At 44.3% G+C, this 18,910-nt stretch overlaps 1 protein-coding gene across 8 annotated transcripts in view; it reads left to right on the top strand.

The window, feature by feature from the left end:
• Window positions 1-18,910, top strand: part of LOC127583286 (endothelin-converting enzyme 1-like) — a 251,969-nt gene that overhangs the window by 107,928 nt on the left and 125,131 nt on the right. The window contains exon 1 of one of the 8 annotated variants that reach the window (XM_052039083.1): window positions 1,701-1,827. The exons of the other annotated variants lie outside the window; for them this stretch is intronic. The gene's annotated coding sequence lies outside the window, so the exon portion shown is untranslated. Of the gene's footprint in view, window positions 1-1,700; window positions 1,828-18,910 lie in introns of those variants that run through there. 8 annotated transcript variants of the gene reach the window in all.

Below are 18,910 nucleotides of genomic sequence, written 5' to 3'. Positions count from 1 at the left end.
CCCCCCCCCCAACTACCTGATACCAAACCGCCTTCTTTTCATAATCAGCAGGTAGCATTAACCCTTCCGCGATCTACAATAGAAACAACACTCAAGTAAATCCAAGCTTTATCCCTTTCCTCTGCTCCAATGCTCCTGTCAGCTGATATTTTTATTGTCAGTAGGTGTTGACTGAATTGCTCCCAAGTCTCTCTCTACTTTATCGATGTAACATCAGAGCATAGAACAGTACAGCACAGGAACAGGCCCTTTGGCCACTGTGTCTGTGCCAGCCATGATGCCAAATGAAACAAATCCATAAACATTGCACTGATCTTGTACAGCAAGTGCTGAGTTATTCTAAATGTTGAACTGATTCAGAGAAAGTAGTCTTCCTTCCCTTACAAATTTGGTAAAATGTGACATTAGTCCCATTCCGTGCCCATGGGGATAGATATTAATTAATTTACCCTGTTACTGGTAATACCGTGTCATTGAATTACTATTAATAGATGCTGGAAATTTGAAATAAAAACAGGAAAGCTGTAGACATTCAGCAGGTTAAGCAGCTTCTGTGAACAGGGAAACAGAGTTAACATTTCAGGTCAAAGGCCCTTCAATCATTAGGTTTTCAACCTAAAATATTAACTCTGCTTTGCTTTCCACAGATGTTGCCTAATTTGCTGTTTCTACTGTTCTGAATTCACAGACCTGTTTGCATCTGCTTTTACCATGGTCCTGAAGCACTTCTCCCAGAACTTTACTCAAACTGCTTTTGTTTTCTGCTGTCTCAAATTTTTCTGCTTTACTCTTCCCATGCGTATACTCCTAATCTGAAGTTTATGCTTTGCTTCATTCGGGAGCTCTGAATGTATCCCAGTCCAAGTTAAGAGCCTCTATCTCCTGTCCTGTCACTGGGCTGTGGGTGGCCAGGTCCTGTGTCTGTATGTCGATTACATTGTGAAATACAAATATATTATGGCATATATCTTCATTGTTAAAATATTATTATAGTATTCTTATATAGGTATATTCTAATGTGGTATGTAGACGATTAAAATAGTTTAACCTCCAACTCAGCATGTGCAATGCTATACAGAGATGTTAGGGGATAATTATTGTTTCTCTTTTGAAAAAATAAATCTCGGCCCCAGCATCAAAGTGTGTCATTTATCTATGAGCAACAACCGACCAATTCTGACACACACAATGGCTCTTTAAATCTCAGCATGGCCTCTGCATTAGTGACGGGGGGATGGGAATCCATGCAGAAAGACAGAGAGAAGCAAAGCAGAGACCAGAGGAAAAGTTAGAAAAGGGAAGAGTAAGAGTGGGGTACGGAAAAGTCAAATGCAAAGGACACAAAGGTTACAAGATTCTAAAGGGACAAATGAGTGTAAGGGCACTTTATCTGAATGCCCGTAGTATTCGAAACAAGGTCAGTGAATTTGTGGCACAAATCACGACAAAGGGGTATGATTTAGTGGCCATTATAGAAACGTGGATGCAGGGTGGAGATGAGTGGGAATTAAATATACAAGGATATCAGGTAATACGGAAGGATGGGCAGGAAGGTAAGGGAGGTGGGGTAACGCTATAATAATATAATATTAATAACGTTACAGTGGCACAGGCAATAAACCCAAGAAATAACTGACACATGTAAGAATGGAACGGCAGTTGTCATGGGGGACTTTAACTTCCACATGGATTGGGCAAATCAAGTTGGTCGAGGCAGTCTTGAGGAGGACTTCATAGAATGCATCCATGATAGCTTGCTTGAACAGCATGTTACTGAACCTACAAGGAAAAATGCTATCTTAGATCTGGTCCTGGGCAATTAGAAAGGTAAAATTAACAATCTTGTAGTTAGGGATCCTCTTGGAAAGAGTGATCATAGCATGATTGAATTTCTCATACAAATGGAGGATGCAATAGTTCGATCTGAAACCGATGTATTATGCCTGAACAAGGGAGACTACAACGGGATGAGGGAGGAGTTGGCTAGCGTAGACTGGAAACGCAGGTTATGTGGTGGGACAGTTGAGGAACAGTGGAAGATTTTCGAAGAGATTTTTCATGGTGCTCAACAAAAGTTAAAAGCAAGGACAGTAAGGGTGGGGAGAGCCAGCCGTGGATAATTAAGGAAGTAAAAGAAGGCATCAAGCTAAAAGCTCATGCATACAAAGTCGCCAAGAGTAGTGGGAAACTGGAAGATTTGGAAAACTTTAAAAAGCAACAAAGAACCACTAAGCAAGCAATAAGGAAAGGGAAGATGGATTACAAAAGTAAACAAGCACAAAATATAAAAACATAGTAAAAGTTTTTTTATAATTATATAAAGCGGAAAAGGGTGGCTAAAGTGAACGTAGGTCCCTTTGAAGATGAGAAAGGGGAATTAATATTGGGTAATGTGGAAATGGCTGAGGCCCTGAACAACTATTTTGTGTCAGTCTTCATGGTGGAGGACACGTCTAACATGCCAAAGAGAGATGCTAAGGATGCAATGGGAGGTGAGGATCTCGATACAATCGCTGTCACTAAAGAAGTGGTGATGAGCAAACTAGTGGGCCTAAAGGTAGACAAGTCCCCTGGTCCTGATGGGATCCATCCCAGGGTATTGAAAGAAATGGCGGAAGTTATAGTAGCGGCTTTGGGATAATTTACCAAAATTCTCTGGACTCTGGGCGGGTCCCGGCGGATTGGAAGACAGCGAATGTCACACCACTGTTTAAAAAAGGATGTAGGCAAAAGGCAGGTAACTATAGGCCAGTTAGCTTAACATCTGTAGTCAGGAAAATGCTTGAAGCTATCATTAAGGAAGAAATAGTGAGACATCTGGAAAGAAGTGGTTCCATCAGGCAGACGCAGCATGGATTCAGGAAGGGTGGGTCCTCTTTGACAAACTTACTGGAGTTCTTTGAGGATATAATGAGTGCAGTGGATAGAGGGGAACAGATGGATTTTGTGTACTTGGATTTCCAGAAGGCGATCAATAAGGTGCTGTGTAAAAGACATCCATAATATAAGGATGCATGGAGTTGAGGGTAATGTATTAGCATGGATAGAGGATTGGTTAACCAACAGAAGGCAGAGAGTTGGGATAAATGGGTCTTTCTCTGGTTGGCAATCAGTGGTGAGCAGGGTGCTGCAGGGGTCAGTGCTGGGCCTGCAACTGTTCACAATATACATTAACAATTTGGAAGAGGGGGCCGAGTGTAGCGTATCTAAGTTTGCTGATGACACTAAACTGAGTGGAAAAGCAAATTGTGCAGAGGATACGGAGAGTCTGCAGAAAGATATCGATAGGTTAAGTGAGTGGGCAAGGGTCTGGCAGATGGAGTACAATGTTGGTAAATGCGAGGTCATCCACTTTGGAAGGAAAAATAGAAGATCAGATTATTATTTAAATGGTGAAAGATTGCAGCATGCTGTACTGCAGAGGGACTTGGGAGTGCATGTGCATGAATTGTAAAAGGTTGGTTTGCAGGTGCAACAGGTTATCAAGGAGGCAAATGGAATGTTGGCCTTCATTGCTGGAGGGATTGAATTTAAGAGCTGGGAGGTTATGCTGCAGCTGTACAGGGTACTGGTGAGGCTGCACCAGGAGTACTGAGTGCAGTTCTGCTCTCCTTACTTGAGGAAAGATATACTGGCTTTGGAGGTGGTGCAGAGGAGGCGTTAGCCTATGAGGAGAGATTGAGTTGCTTGGGACTATACTCACTGGAATTCAGAAGAATGAGAGGGGATCATAATAGAAACATATAAAATTATGAAAGGGACAGATAAGATAGAGGCAGGAAGGTTGTTTCCACTGGTAGTCAAGACTAGAAATAGGGGACAAAGCCTCAAGATTCGAGGGAATAGATTTAGGATGGAGATGAGGAGAAACTGCTTTTCCCAAAGAGTAGTGAATCTGTGGAATTCTCTGCCCAGGGAAGCAGTGGAGACTACCTCACTAAATATATTTAAAACAGAGTTAGATTTTTGCATAGTAGGGGAATTAAGGGTTATGGGGAAAAGGCAGGTAGGTGGATCTGAGTCCACAGACAGATCAGCCATGATCTTACTGATTGGCGGAGCAGGCTCAACGGGCCAGATGGCCGACTCCTGCTCCTATTTGTTATGTGACACCTGCCATTGATTTTATTTTGGTTCTGGGTGACGTGACCTCTCTGCTGAGCCTGAAGACTCGCAGATGATGCCACTGCCTCTGGAAACAGCTGGTACCCTGTCAGGAGTTGAATGGTTCCCCGACAGGGGTTGACTTGGTCCTAATGCAGACTGTGTTCACCCTGAGCTGCTTCCAACAGATTGTCAATTTGCCTCTCTCTCTGGGTAGTTTTCCTTTGATCTCGCTTCCTTTTTACTTGTAGTTTTTAAGGCACCTCATTATCAAAACTCTCACCAAGCAAAAACCATCAAAAGGTTTGTTCCATGACTCATTGAGGGTCCAATTTTAGCTTGGTGAGCCACAGGAATGGGCAATAGCACCCTGTGAAGAGTCCTGTTTTTATCTAAATAAAATAGATGTGCAGAAAAATCAGTTGATGCATTTACCTACAGAAACTCTTGTTTATCTGCCAAAAGTTACCTACACATGATGCATCCACCTCATGATCTTAAAAAAAACTTGTCCTTGCTGAGTGTCTTTTGCCTATTCTAAGTGCTCATATGGCCAGTGAAGTGGTTGAAAATGAAGTAACGTAGACGGTGCAAGGCCCAATTTTTGCAAAGCAAGATCCTGCAAACAGCAGTGTACACATCAGATATTTTGGGAGAAAAGTTCAGTCAGCAGTTTACCGTCTCAAAGTGTGAACTATTGCCAGTTGGCTGCAGTGTGACGACTAATTTTTGGCATATGTGTTACCAGAGGCTTCTTGCTCTTCCCCTCTCCACCATCCCATCCCCCACAGAGCCAGATGGCAGTTTTGGGCCTTCCAGCAAAAAAAAGTAGAGAACTTTTTTTCTGCTGATTTAAAGCCAAAAATTGATTTGGCAAAAAAATAAATCTGTTGACCGCGTTGCTGCAGTTCCGGGTGCAGATATGGTTTTGATTAAATTTGGTTTTGGATGCAGTTGGAGGCTGGCAGTTTTTATATGCAGGTTTGCAGCTCCCACTCTAAACGTTCCTTGGCAGCAAGTGGCATCTTCAATGCGGACAACAATGACATTGTTCTACCGTAGAATGTAATATAGGAGGAGGGAGGACGGCCAAGGACTGTATATCCACAGTCCAGTGCACTGAAAGTATCAGCCGCACTCTTCCCAAACATTTTAGCTCTCTCGATGCCTTCAGCGTAACCCTGAGGTGACCTGGCAGTCTGAGATGTCTTCACCCAAACAGCCCAGTGAGCAGAGGCTGGTTCCCAGCCCCAACCCAGCTCTCTGTGAGGTTCTGTCAGGTCCAGCTGAGCACTTTATAAATAACTGCAGTAATCTCCACCATTTGATTTTGTTTTAAAATGCTGATCTTTGTTTTTAAAATGTTGATGGTGGTGGGTGGGGGGGTGGTGTGGTGAAGGTGAAAAGGAGACTTCAGATTGAACTTCAAGTTAGAGTGGTACAGTGGTGCAGCCAGTAGAGCCAAAAAACAAACTGCTGGAGGGACTCAGCAGGTCAGTCAGCATCTGTGGGGGGATAGGGAAGGAATGATCAATGTTTCAGCTCGAGATCCTGCATCAGGGCTAGAAGAGCTGGTGCCTCTTGACTGCATTGACCTGGTTCGATAATGAGCTCTGCTGCTCTCTATGTGGAGTTTGCATGTTCTCCCTGTGACCACATGGGTTTCCCCTGGGCACTCCATTTTCCCCCCACATTCCAAAACTTGTGGGTTGGTAGGTTAATTGGCTACTGTAAATTGTTCCTAGTTGGTATAGATGAGTGTTTGAATCTGGGGGGAGTTGTTGGGAATATTGGGAGCATAAAATCAATTAGGAATTGGATTGAATGTGGAATTAGATTATTGTCACATGTACTGAGATATGGTGAAAAACTTAGTTTTGCAAGCCATCCATGCAGATCATTTCAAAGCAGTACATCGAGGTGGTACAAGGGAAAAGCAATAACAATGCAGAATATAGTGTTAGTTGCAGAGTGCTGGTAGACAATAAGATGCAAGGGCCATGACGAGGTAGACTGTGAGGTCAAGAGTTCATCTTTAACATACAAGAGGTCCGTTCCATAAATAAAGGATAGAAGCTGTCTTTGAGCCTGGTAGTGTGTGTGTTTTCAAGCTTTTCTATCTTCTGCCCAGTGGAAGGGAGAAGAGAGAAGGTCTGGGGTGGGAGGGCTCTTTGATTATGCTGGCTGCTTTTCTGAGCCAGTGAGAAGTGTAGACAGAGTAGAGTTAGTGTAAAACAAAATGGGTGCCTGATGGTTGGCATGAGCAGTGGGCCAAAGGGCCTTTCTGTGCTGCTTCTCTCTGTACATCCAGTGCTTCCACTGGCTGCCTGTCCCCAGAATCTCTCCCAAGAACATCCTGAGCAAGCCGGCCTGATGTTTGCACAGGACCCACCCCTCATTGGACCTCCAGCTTGTTGATTCACTGAGACGGTGTTGAATGAGAATGTAAGAAACTAAAGCAGGAGCAGGCACTTAGTCCCACATCCCTGCCGTACTTTTCAATAACATTATGCCTGATCTTTCATCTCCACCGCTTTCCTGTATTAACCCCCGCCCCTCCCGTGAGTCACTTAATATCCAATAATCTATTGATCTCTGTCAGTGGCTGAGATTCCACAGTCCAGGCACAGAATTCCACACATTCGCCATCTCTTGCGGAAAAATTTTGTTTCATTCCGGTCCTTATTTTGAGCTTGTGACCTCTGACTGGACAGTGAGTCAGGAATTATCGCCCCTGAATCTACCCTGTGGAGTCTCATAAGAATTTTATGTTTTAATAAGATCACCTGTCACTCTTCTAAAGTCCAGAGAGTATAGGCCCAGTTTGATTCATCTCTGCCCGTGGGAAAACCTGGTATTCCAGGAACTAGCCTGGCAAACCTTTTGCGACTGTCTACTGTTAGTATCTCCTTAGGTAGGAAGACCAGACTTGTGTACAGTCTCCCAAGTGGGGTTTCACCAAGGCTCTATGATTAGAGCAAGACATCTTGTGGGCCGAAGGGCCTGTTCTGTGCTGTACTGTTCTATGTTCATTCCTGTACTTGCTACAGGGAACCTAGTGATATGCCTGGCTTCGTACAATAAATTAGCATGCAGCAGTGAACCCGAGACTGCAAACTGCCATCAGGGCTGGGCACTAGAACTTGGGATAGGCACCTTAAGAGTGTTGGCTGTGGAGATGCGACCACTGAGGTAGTTCCATGGAGGACAGTAAGACCAAGACTGCCCAGGTCTCACGAGAAGGCAGGTGACAGTGGGGTGGAAGTTGCACAGCTGACAATATGTGTGTGAATAATTGGTACTTTCGAACTCTGACTTGCACATCTGCATGGCTCCAAGTTGCAAACCTCAGCAGGGGGAGGAGAGGATAGATTTGAATGCAAGTTCAATTAATGAGACTCCTTATTAAATTGGACTGTGCAGAATCTTTATAAATCCCCTCTCCCTCTTCCCTGTCACTATGTCATGGTAAACTATAATTGAATATCCTCAGGATGTTGAAGGTGATGTCTGGTGGGAAGGTTGACATTTTGACCTTTACTTTTGACCTGAAGTCTAGCCTGGTCTATACTTAACAAGCGGAGGCAAATCACAGGCCTGTTAGTTTTTTTTTGTTGGTTGGAATCTGCTTCAGGAGCTGACACTGTAAATGTTAAAATATCACTGCAACAGGTTGTTAAACAGAAATGAATTGTAATTTGACCAGCAGTGTTCTTCAACAACGATATTCAGTCATGCACTGGGAGATATGGAGTTGAACAACTTAAGATGGAATGACATCCCATCTCCTTGTCTTGTATTTTGGAATACACGTTACGGTAGACTTGTTGGATGAGTGGCCTTGGAGATGTAGCCTTTGAAGTGGTTCAGTGGAGGGCAGCACAGTACAGAGATGCTGCCTCACAGTTCAAATGACCCAGGTTCAATCCTGATCTCCAGTGCTATCTGTGTAGGATTTATGACTGTGAGGGTTTCCTCCCACCTCCCAAAGACGCGCAGATTGGTAGGTTAATTGGTGTAAATTGCCCTTCATGTGTGGGTGACTGGTAGAATCTGGCAGGAGTTGGTGGGAATATGGAGCGAATAAAAGGCGTTGGTATAGGATGTGTCAAGCTGGGTGCCTGATGCTCAGCATGAATTTGGTGAGCCGAGGGACCTGTTTCTGTGCTGTATGGCTATCTGTTTAAGGCAGGGATATTTCAGGATGATCATTTTGTGGAAGGAGGAGCTGCCTGTGTTAAAAGTTCCATTCCTTTCCCTATTTCGCCAGGAACACCAACAACTGCATTGCAGTCGGTGCCTGCATGACCTTGGACAGAGGGAAATGCCTTCTAACTGGGTTCTAATTGTGATTAATGCAACACCCAATATTGGGCGACGTCTGCCAGCACACTCCCATTCCCAGGAGTCTGGAGTCTTCCTCTCAGCCACTCCTGATGTTTGCCGCCTGCCTATCCAATCCCAATCCCAGTCCCCCAAACCACCAGTTATTGCTTCAGATCCTGTGCACAGTAAACTGCACTCCACCCACTAATTTAAACAAAATAAGCAACTCAAAAAAATTTAATGGGATTATTTAAATATATTTTTAAAACGTTAGATATATTGATGTAGTTTAATATCATTTCCCTCAGAAACAAATATACCTACTAACTTTTGCAAATTACCGCAAAGTAAATTAAGTTTTTGTAACCCTTTGAAGTTTATCCAACAATTTAAGGAGAGCCTTATTTATAACCATTATGGTACTTTATTTATAGCCATTATGGTGCTGGATTATCACAAATCAGGCAGCCAATTTGTAAATGGCAAGATCTCACAAACAACAACACTATGATGCTGGATGCTGGAGCTCCCATAATGAGGCTTTCCACTCCAGGACATCCGGGATGTCCAACTTCTTTACTAACCATGGCTTCCCCCCCTACTGTGGTCGAGAGAGCTCGCACCCGTATCTCTTCCATTTCCCACACCTCTGCTCTCACCCCTCCCAGACCCAACAGGGATAGGGTCCCCCTTGTCCTCACATTTCATCTTACCAGCCTACGTATCCAACACATCATTCTCTGCCACTTACGCCATCTCCAACAGGACCCCACTACCAAGCATATCTTCCTCTCCCCACCCCTTTCTGCCTTTCACAGGGACCACTCTCTCCGTGACTCCCTAGTTCACTCCTTCCCCCTACCCACCCCACTCCTACTCTGGGAACTTTCCACTGCCACCTCCATCCAGGGACCCAAACAGTCCTTTCAGGTGAGACAGAGATTTATCTGCACTGCCCTTAATATCATTACTGCATTCGGTGCTCCAAGTGTGGCGTCCTCTACATTGGTGAGACCAAACGCAGACTAGGTGACTATTTCACAGAACACCTGCGCTCTGTCCATAACTGCAGCCTGAATCTCCCCATTGCCAGTCACTTCAACTCCCCCTCCAACACTATCACAGATATGTCAGTCCTTGGCCTCCTTCACTGCCAGGAGAATCCCAAGTGCAAACTGGAGGGGAACAGCACCTCATTTTCGCTTGGCACCACCTATCACTGCTCTGCTTTTCCCTCCTATATATTTGCTTCCCTTTTCCTATCTTCAGTGCTGAAGAAGGGTCCTGACCAGAAATGTTGACCACCTGCTTTTCTCCACGAATGCTGCCTGGCCTGCTGAGTTCCTCCAGCGTCATAGTGTTTTTTGTCTAGATTCCAGCATCTACAGTCCTTTGTTTCTCTCACGAACAGCAATATGAAAACAATCAGCTAATCTGTTTTGAATATTAAATGAGAGAAGTGTAGGCCAGGAGAACTCGGCACTCATCTTTGAATAGATCCATAGAGTAGGCAAATAAGTGCTTGTTTTAATACTTGATGCAAAAGATGGCAAAATTTGGACTTGGAGACACAAGAGACTGCAGGTGCTAGAAATCTGGAGCAACAAACAAAGGAGCTGGAGTGACTCAGCAGGTCGGGCAGCATCTATGGAGGGAAATGGACAGTCGACATTTCGGGTTGAGACCCTTCATCTGGACTGGAAAGAAAGAGGGGAGATAGCCATTAGAAAAAGGTGGGGGGAAGGGGTGTTGCAAGAGCTGGCAGGTGATAGGTGGACCCAGGTGAAGGGGGGGGGGGGGTAGGTAAGGGAGGGAGGGAGGAGAGTTGGAATGAAGTAGGATGCTGGGAGGTGATAGGTGGAAGTAGCAAAGGGCTGAAGAAGATGGAATCTGATAGGAGAGGACAGTGGAGCATGGAATAAAGGGTCGAAGGTGAGGAGGGGAACCAGTGGGAGGAATGTGTGGGCAATGGGCAGATCGAGAGGATGGGAGAGAGGAAAGAGATGGTGTGATGGGGGCCAGTGGGAGAAGATAATTTAACAAGGAAATTTGGACCTGGGCAGGAACATTACTAACTGAACTCTGAAACCTGTGTTTCCTCTTGTTCTGGTGAATACAGGGAGGTCCTTTGTACTCCTGAAACAATTCTTAGCAACTGAAAGGGAACTTCTCCAACTCAGCTGCATCCCTCTAAATCCTGCTTTTCATTTCATCTGCTAGTTACATTTCATTTGTTTCACTTTGCAGTTTTTGAATGGTCTCCGATTTCACCGATGCAGGCCAATGGATGGTACCCTGCTTGTCAATGACACTGGTTTGAATCGAGTCTCACAACCCAGTATTTACATGAATCAGGAATATTATTTGCCCCAGTACAGAGCCATGCATCCTGCTTCCTCCCCAACTCCCTTTCTACTGTCTTCAATATTTAGTCTTTTCAGCCACTTTCTTGCCAACACCCAAGTTATTTGCATAATCCTTCTGTCTTTGACCAAAATATCGTAAACATAGAAGATTTTCAAATCAACCTTGCAACTCTAAGTACACATTGTTCAAGCATTTACCACATTTGTCTTTTTCACTAATTAAAGAATTTGGTCAGATGGGGTCATTCCTGTATAAAGCTGCGTGAACCCCTGTCCCCAGGTGACTCGCTGACAAAGATTCATCTTTTTAAACATCTGGAATTGAAGAAAGACTGATCCTGGGGTCCCTGTGTAATAAAAAAAACATGGCATTGTGTTAAGTTGTTGTTTAATCTACCATCACCTCAACTGTGTTCGTTGACCATGCTTTGATTATCTTTCCCTGTCTTTATCAAGTTTTACTCGCACTTGCTTGCTTTACTAGTTACTTTCTCCACACTTCCAAGTATTTGCTAAGGCTTTTGCTCCACACTAACTTCTGTTGGTGTGGCAATGCACACACCACTGAGGCTTGGCAACAGCTATGCAGAGGAAGCAGACAGCAGCAATAATTGGCTGCCACCAAATGATACAAGGGGGCCACCACAAATAAATGTCCCGAAGTGGAATCTCTTCTTTTATTGGCCAATTGTATCCGAGTGCTCAACAGTGGGCATCTGAAAGTGAGAAATGTACACGTACTGGTGAAGCAGGAGATGAGCACACTTAATACTGACAGGCAGTGCAGTGTTGCTGCCACATAGCTTCAGCCACCCAGGTTCGATCCTGACTTCTGGTGCTGTCTGTGTGGAGTTTGCACGTACTCCCTGTGACTGTGTGGATTTCTGTTGTGAGGGCTGATTGGCCAATAGTCGTTAAGCCAATCAGCCCTCACAACAGCCTTCACTGCTCTTCCTTCAAATTTGCCTCCTGTAACAACTCCTTTCCATTTTCCCAATTTTTCCCTCTCTCGTCATGTTGCCGACTGTCAGCAGGTCAGGCAGCATCTGCAGGGAGAGAAACAGAGAGGAAGGGCTTCAGACTTGAAGCGTTAAATGTTTCTTTTCCACAGGCAATGCCTGACCTGCTAAGTGTTTCCAGCACTTTCTGTTTTTATTACTGACACTAAATTTATCTTTTTTGAACAGCAGCTATTGGTAATTGTCCTGATGTTACCACTTGCACCACCTCCAGCTCCATCTTTTGTTTCTCGATCTATTGCCTTCCAGTTTCATCTCACTTAATCTCTGGTGCCTTCCGTCCTGACTATCGGCCTTTTTTTTTACCTTTGCAATCCCCTTACCCGGCATCTACTCAACCTGCTATCGAGAACTGACCCAATTCTGATCATTGCCTGAAACAGTAATTCTGTTTCTCTCCCCACGGATGCTGCTCATTTTGAGCATTTTTCTGTTTTAGATTTCTGACATCTGTTTTTGCTTGATTTCTCTTAATGTTTTTTCCAGATTGTCTGGTTATGCATTTCACATTTGCAGAATTGTCTTTTATTTCAACCACGCTCCTGATTACTGTGTTAGCAGATTCAGTTGTGATGCACTTGGATCCAACTGGCTTGGTGTGTGGTTTTGAAGACTATTGAAAGATTGTAGTTTTCCGTGGGTTGTGTGCAGATCTGTGTTGAGGAGATTGTGATGAATTGTAATGTCAACACAGCCAGGATACAAGGCAAAAGGAGACTGATGATAAACTTCAAGATTCCGAAAATGTGGGAAATCTCGGAGCACAAAACTATTGATTTTAAAATCGAAATGGTCGCGGAGGGTAGTTGGTGAAAGAGCATGAGGACCACTGTAGCCTCCATTAGGATATGAATTGGTAAATTGGTTTATTATTGTCACGTGTGCCGAGGTACAGTGAAAAACTTTGTTTTGCGTGCCATCCAGACAGATCATTTCATCACGTCAGTACGTTCAAGTAGTATGGGGGAAAACAATAACAGGATGCAGAATAAAGTGTTATGGTTACAGAGAAAGTGCACTGTAGGCAGGTATTACAACAATTAGCAAGGTCATAATGAGGTAGATTGTGAGGTTAAGAGTCCATTCTTATCATACTAGGGGACTGTTCAATGGTCTTATGAAAGCAGAATACAAGTTGTCCTTGAGCCTGGTGGAACATGCTTTCAGGCTTTTTCTTGTATCTTCTGCCCGCTGAGGGAGGGGAGAAAAGTGCCTGAGGTGGGTGGGGTCTTTGATTATGTTGGCTGCTTTACCTAGGCAGTGAGAAGAGTAGACAGAGTGTATTTTTAGATGCCTTGGGCAAGTTGGGTGGTGGATTTGGATTCCACAGGAGATAAAGACCCAAAGTTTCCCCAGATGAACTCTACACAGTCCTTGGATGCTTGTTGCTCCTTCTGACTAGTTTGTTTCTGCCTCCTGTGCCAAGTCTTTCAGCCAGGTTCTGTTGAATCTGGCAGCAGAATCTTAAAAAAAAGTGTCAAATCCAGATTAGCACGTACAAGGTGCTTAACCGATCCAACACCCAGCCATGTGTTTGAATGTGAGCCAATTGGTAGCCAATGTTTTGGAGCAAATACTGGTGTCACCAACACCAAACATGAATAAATGAGTGCCAAGAGGGTGCTTTTTCTTGCATTCCTATGAAGGTGTCAGGGATGGCTCAGTGCTTTCTCCCTGGGCCATTGATTCGTGGGTTCAAGTCCTGGTTCAGAGACTTCAGGGCATAATTTATGCCCATGCTCCTGAGCAGTGTTGAGGGGATGTTTCATTATCAGCGATGCCATCTATTTGAATGAGGTGTTGAACTGAGACCCCTATCAAACCTCTCAGGAGAATGTTAAAGATCATAAGGACATAAGAAATAGGAGCAGGAGTCGGCCATCTGGCCTGTAAAGACTGCTCTGCCATTCAGTAAGACCATGGCTGATCTGGCCGTGGACTCAGATCCACCTACCTGCCTTTTCCCCATAACCCTTAATTCCCCTCCTATGCAAAAATCTATCTAACTGTGTCTTAAATATATTTAATGAGGTAGCCTCCACTGCTTCCCTAGGCAGAGAATTCCACAGATTCACTACTGTCTGGGAAAAGCAGTTTCTCCTCATCTCCATCCTAAATCTACTCCCCTGATTCTTGAGGCCACGTCCCCTAGTTCTAGTCTCACCTACCAGTGGAAGCAACTATAGCTAGGGGAACATATCCTGTGGAATTTTGAAGAGCATTAGTGTTCTCCTCTCCCTATTGGCTGGGCCAATTAAATTCTAGGGTTTTTTTTTGGATCAATACCATATTGCTGTTTGTGGGATCTTGCTCCATATACATTGGTTGCCACATTTCATTCATTGCGACAATTGCTGCACTTCAAAGGAATTTCATTGGCTTTGAGGGACAAGGCACTATAGAAACAACATTCTTATTTCTTTCTTCGGAGGGTCAATGCTGAGCTGGCCTCCAGCCCCAGGCTAGGGTGGAGGAATAAAGATCTAATTTAAGATCCTGCCCCTAACAGTGTTGGGCATTTGTGGACATGTACCTGCGTGCCAAAGTAGATTGTATAGAGGTGCTGAATTCCTGGGCAAGCAGTAGTGTGTGTAAGAGTGCAGCTTGGGAAGGGAAGGGTTTGACAGTTAGATGGAATAGTGGCACAGCAGGTAGAGCCACAGCCACGCAGCTCCTGTGACCCGGATTCAATACTGACCTCGGGTGCTCTCCGTGTGGAATTTGCAAACCTCGTTGTTTACTCAATGTGCACTGGTTTCCTCCCACATTCCAAAGATGTGCAGGGCTGCTAGGTTCACTGGCCACTGCAAATTGCTCCAAGTGTGTAAGTGAGAGGTAGAATCCAGCAGGAGTTGATGGGAATGTGGTGACAGTAAAGTGGGATTAGTGTAGGATTGGTGTAAATGTGTGTTTGATGCTTGGCACTGACTCAGTGGGCTGAAGGACCTGTCTCCATGCTGTATCATTCTATGACTCTTGGTTATAGATGGGAAGAGATGACCATTGACACCCCTGGTTAGTACATGCTCAAGTCTAAAGAGGCGCAGTGACTTGCGTGGTAGAATGCGGACTGTAAATGGGTATCTTTGCAGAGACTCCTAGCCATTTGCCCTTCAGTATCTCACATCATTCTCAAAGACTTGTCTATGGGTCTCCACTATAAACCTGCTGTAGCCTGTCCAATGGCTTGACAGGGTAGATGCATGCAGAGCTGCTATTTCCCCAGACTGGGGTGTCAGGAACAAAGGATCATAGTCTCATTCAGGACTGAGATGTGAAGAAATTTCTTCACCCGAAGGCAATGGCTGGCATTCTCTGCTGAGGAGGGCAGTGGATGCTTAATCACTGAGTATATTCAAGACAGAGATCGATGCATTTCTGGATATTAAGGGAATTGAAGGTTGTGGGGTTAGTGCAGATCAGTGGCATTGAGGTAAAAAAATCAGAAATGATCTTATTGAATGGTGAAGCAGGCCAGAAGAATGAATAGCCTACTCCTTTTTCCTATGTTAACAAAGTGTATTCTTCCAGAGAACACTGGACAATAGTCAGGAAGTAGAGCCTGCCTCATTTCTTGGTAATTTCTCCTGGGGCTTAAAATCATTAATGAACAGTTTTGAAAACAAGTTCTTGGCAGTGTAAGTCATTCTATGCAAATTTATTGCACCAACTGCTCTTAATATGGTTGTTTTATTTGAAGGTGGAATTTGTGCGGAAACATAACTGGGCTTAATGTTCCTTGTTCTGTGTAGATGGGCAGGGTCTACTGGATAAATGGAAGCAGTTGTCACCCCTGTTTATAACCTGCAATTAAGAATAATTAGTGATGGCAAGATCTCAACACTAAATCTTCAGTCTGCAGATTGAATGGAACAACAGCCAGATAAAGGAGTCAACACATGTCAGTGTTTCTACAGCAACAAGAACTTTTTCATAAATACTGTATACACTGGTGATAAATAGTTGGCAGTTAGGTCATTTGAAGTGAACAAAATGTGAACTATGTGGTGGGATCAGAGATTACTATTGGGAACTGCTGACTGCTTCTTGCATTGCATCAATGCTTTCAAATCAATACCGCTATTGATTCCCATCATTGGCACTTGCAAAGCACTAAATCAGTTAGACTCGTAACTTTTGAAAAGGCTTCTCTGTACAAAGAAAATATTAGGTAGTACCAAAAAATGTGAATTCAAGGAGAGTCTTAAAGTAAGACATAATCACTGCTGGAGGTTTTGAAGTTTAGCTGGCAGTTTAGGTCATTGAGTTAGTGGTGAAGTAAAGGAGGCAAATGTTTGCGTTAGAGAAACTTAGTGTGTGGTAAGGTTTGGTATTGAATGTATCACATTTAACATGCCACTCAATGCTCACTCTTGGGAGCTATATTGATAAGCCTGACTTGTGTCTTGTACACAAAGCTTCCAGTTTATGTTTAACAATTAACTTTTCATGCCAGTAGCTCTGCCTTGCCACAACTGTGCTGCCAGATGTTAGAACACATCAGCCCTTTGCTATTCTGTGGATGGTCACCCAAGCTTGTATGTATTGGGAATGAGAGCCAAAAACACTGGGGAAACACTCAGCAGATCAGGAAGCATCTATGAAGAGTGAAACAGAATTAACGTTTCTGGTCAATGATGCGTCATCAGAACTGGGAAAAGTTAGAAGTTGGAGGTTTTTGGATAATGGAGATAGGAGTGGAGGGAATAAAATGGGAAGGCCCATGAGGATATCATCCAGGAGAGAATGAATGGTTATAGAGATGGTTGAGAGGGTGATCAAGGTGTATCTGAAGGAACAGTAAAAAAGAAACAGCGTAAAGAGGGAGGGAATGGAAGCAAATGGAAACCTGCGAGTGGACTGCAATGGATGATTAGTGGAAATTGTTGAATTCGTTTTGAGTCCGGAAAGGTAATGACGTGCTATGTTGGAAGATGGAGTACTGCTTCTCAAACTCACCTTGGGATTCATTAGAATAGTATTGGAGGCCAAAGACCAGGTCAAGGTGGGAGAGGGATGAGAATTAGTGACGTTTCGTGAATATGTTTCTGTAAACATTCAGTAGCAGTTGTCAAACGATGAGCAGGTTTCTCATTAACACGTCTGGTGTGATTTTTCACTTCTTTTTGATGCTTCTCCAGGGATGCTTTTATCTCATCCTGAACTGTTTTGTTTTCGCTCTTGCGCAAGACCACATCTTAAACCAGGTTTAATCCCAAACAGATTCAAAGTCATTCTCTATTGAGGAGTAGCATCAGAAATAAGAGCAGAAAATGCTGGAATCACTCAGCTGGTCGAAAAGGGAAACAGAGCAACGCAGAAAACACTGGAGGAACTCAGCAGGTTGAACACTTGCTTCACCCCTTCCCTCCAGCCCTTTATACTGGCTATCCATCTTTCAGTCCAGATGAAGGATGTCGACCCAAAACGTTGGTTGTTCATTTCCCTCCATAGATACTGCTCGACCCATTGAGTTCCTCCAGCGTTTTGTGTGTGGCTCCGGATTCCAACATCTACAGTCTTTGGTGTTTCCAAAGGGAAACAGAGTTAACATTTCAAGTCAAACCCTGTCAGAGTTAGAAAGAGAAAATGTTAATATCAAGTTGAAAGGAGGATGAGGAGGGATGGATAAGACAAAGGGATTGCCTCTGATAGAGTTAATGTTCTTTGACCTAAAATGTAAACTTTGTTTCATTATCAACAAATGTTACCTGACCTGCTGAGTGTATCCAGCATTTTCTGTTTTGGCTTCATATTTCCAGCATCTGCAGTATTTTGATTCTCATTGTTACAAGATAGCATGAGATGGCCATTCATGTTTAGATGAAGGCTGGAGGGTTGGGACTGGGTGATGCTGGCAGAGCCCAAACTCAGCGCCACTAACAAGAGAGGAAAATGTCCTCCTATTGCAGAGTCAGTAGCACCCTCCATTACTGTGATGCATGTCCATTGGTTGGATTTGGTTTGTCCTGCTTTTAATGTGCAGTACTTCAGCAGTTGTCGACATATTGACTAGACGTGTTGGGATAGCTAGCCGGAGACTCAAGTGCTGGCGGACAAAGCTTCAGTGTGATGGTCAGTCAGTGCAGGACCCAGGGCCCATGTGGTTTTGGGGCTACCAATTCACTCCATGGTTTCTTGGCACTAGTTACCATGTGGACTACATCAAGTTGCTAGAAGATTCCTTCCCCCCCCCCTCCCCCCCATGGTGGGGGCCTCAGGAGGAGACTGAAGTGAACCATTTGAAAAATGTCAAAATTAGGAAAGAAAATGGTCATGGCTGCTGTGGATTGTGTTGTGATAATTAATGATGAATCTGCGGGATGTCTGGGAATCTTGGCTGATTCAACAAGCAGACAGGAGCAGTGATCAACAGTACTGAGAAGATGTAGAAGCAGGAAACGCTGGATGCACTCAACGGGTCGGGCAGCATCTGTGGAGAGAGAAACAGTTAACATCCCAGGTCAGAGGCCATCAGTTTCACTTTCCACAGTTTGGGTGACACATCCCGGGACGCAGGATTCTGCGGTGTGGCCAGAGTATAAATGACATCCCCAGGGGGCTGCCTTTTAAGGAATAAACCTGAGCCTGTGACTACATTCCTATCACACAGGTCCAGGTGAAATGCTGTGCCTCTGAAGACTGCAGGAGCCAGCTCTTTGTGGATGGTTTGGCCTCCTGCCCCAAGTTCCCAACTCTGAGTCACCAGCCACACCCATCCCAAAGCCTCCAGTAATGAAGAGCTGACAGTGCTGTCACACTGAGGCACACATTGAATGAGTAGCTCAGCAGCTAAATGCTGTGGCAACAGGTGCTCCTCATTAGTTATAGCACACTCTGTGGACTTTGGAAGGTATCTGAATGCATGCAGACCGTTCTGGATCTGGTCAGTTCTCCCACTGTCGGCAGACTAGCTAGAATAGCAAGAATTTAGCGAGCTGCACTCCCTGTTCTCCTGAGACTTTCATGTCAGTTACTGTCAGTCTGTGCAGTATATGATGTGACATTAGGTTCACTCCCTGGGGCAAGGAGAAGGTCAGGGGCACTGACGTGAATCACAACAGAAATCCCTGGTCCAATTCTGCATTAAATTCC

This window comes from Pristis pectinata, chromosome 26 (genome assembly GCF_009764475.1).
Source record: "Pristis pectinata isolate sPriPec2 chromosome 26, sPriPec2.1.pri, whole genome shotgun sequence".
In the NCBI taxonomy this organism is placed as follows: Eukaryota; Metazoa; Chordata; class Chondrichthyes; order Rhinopristiformes; family Pristidae; genus Pristis; species Pristis pectinata.
This window is presented reverse-complemented; position numbering and strand designations above follow the sequence as displayed.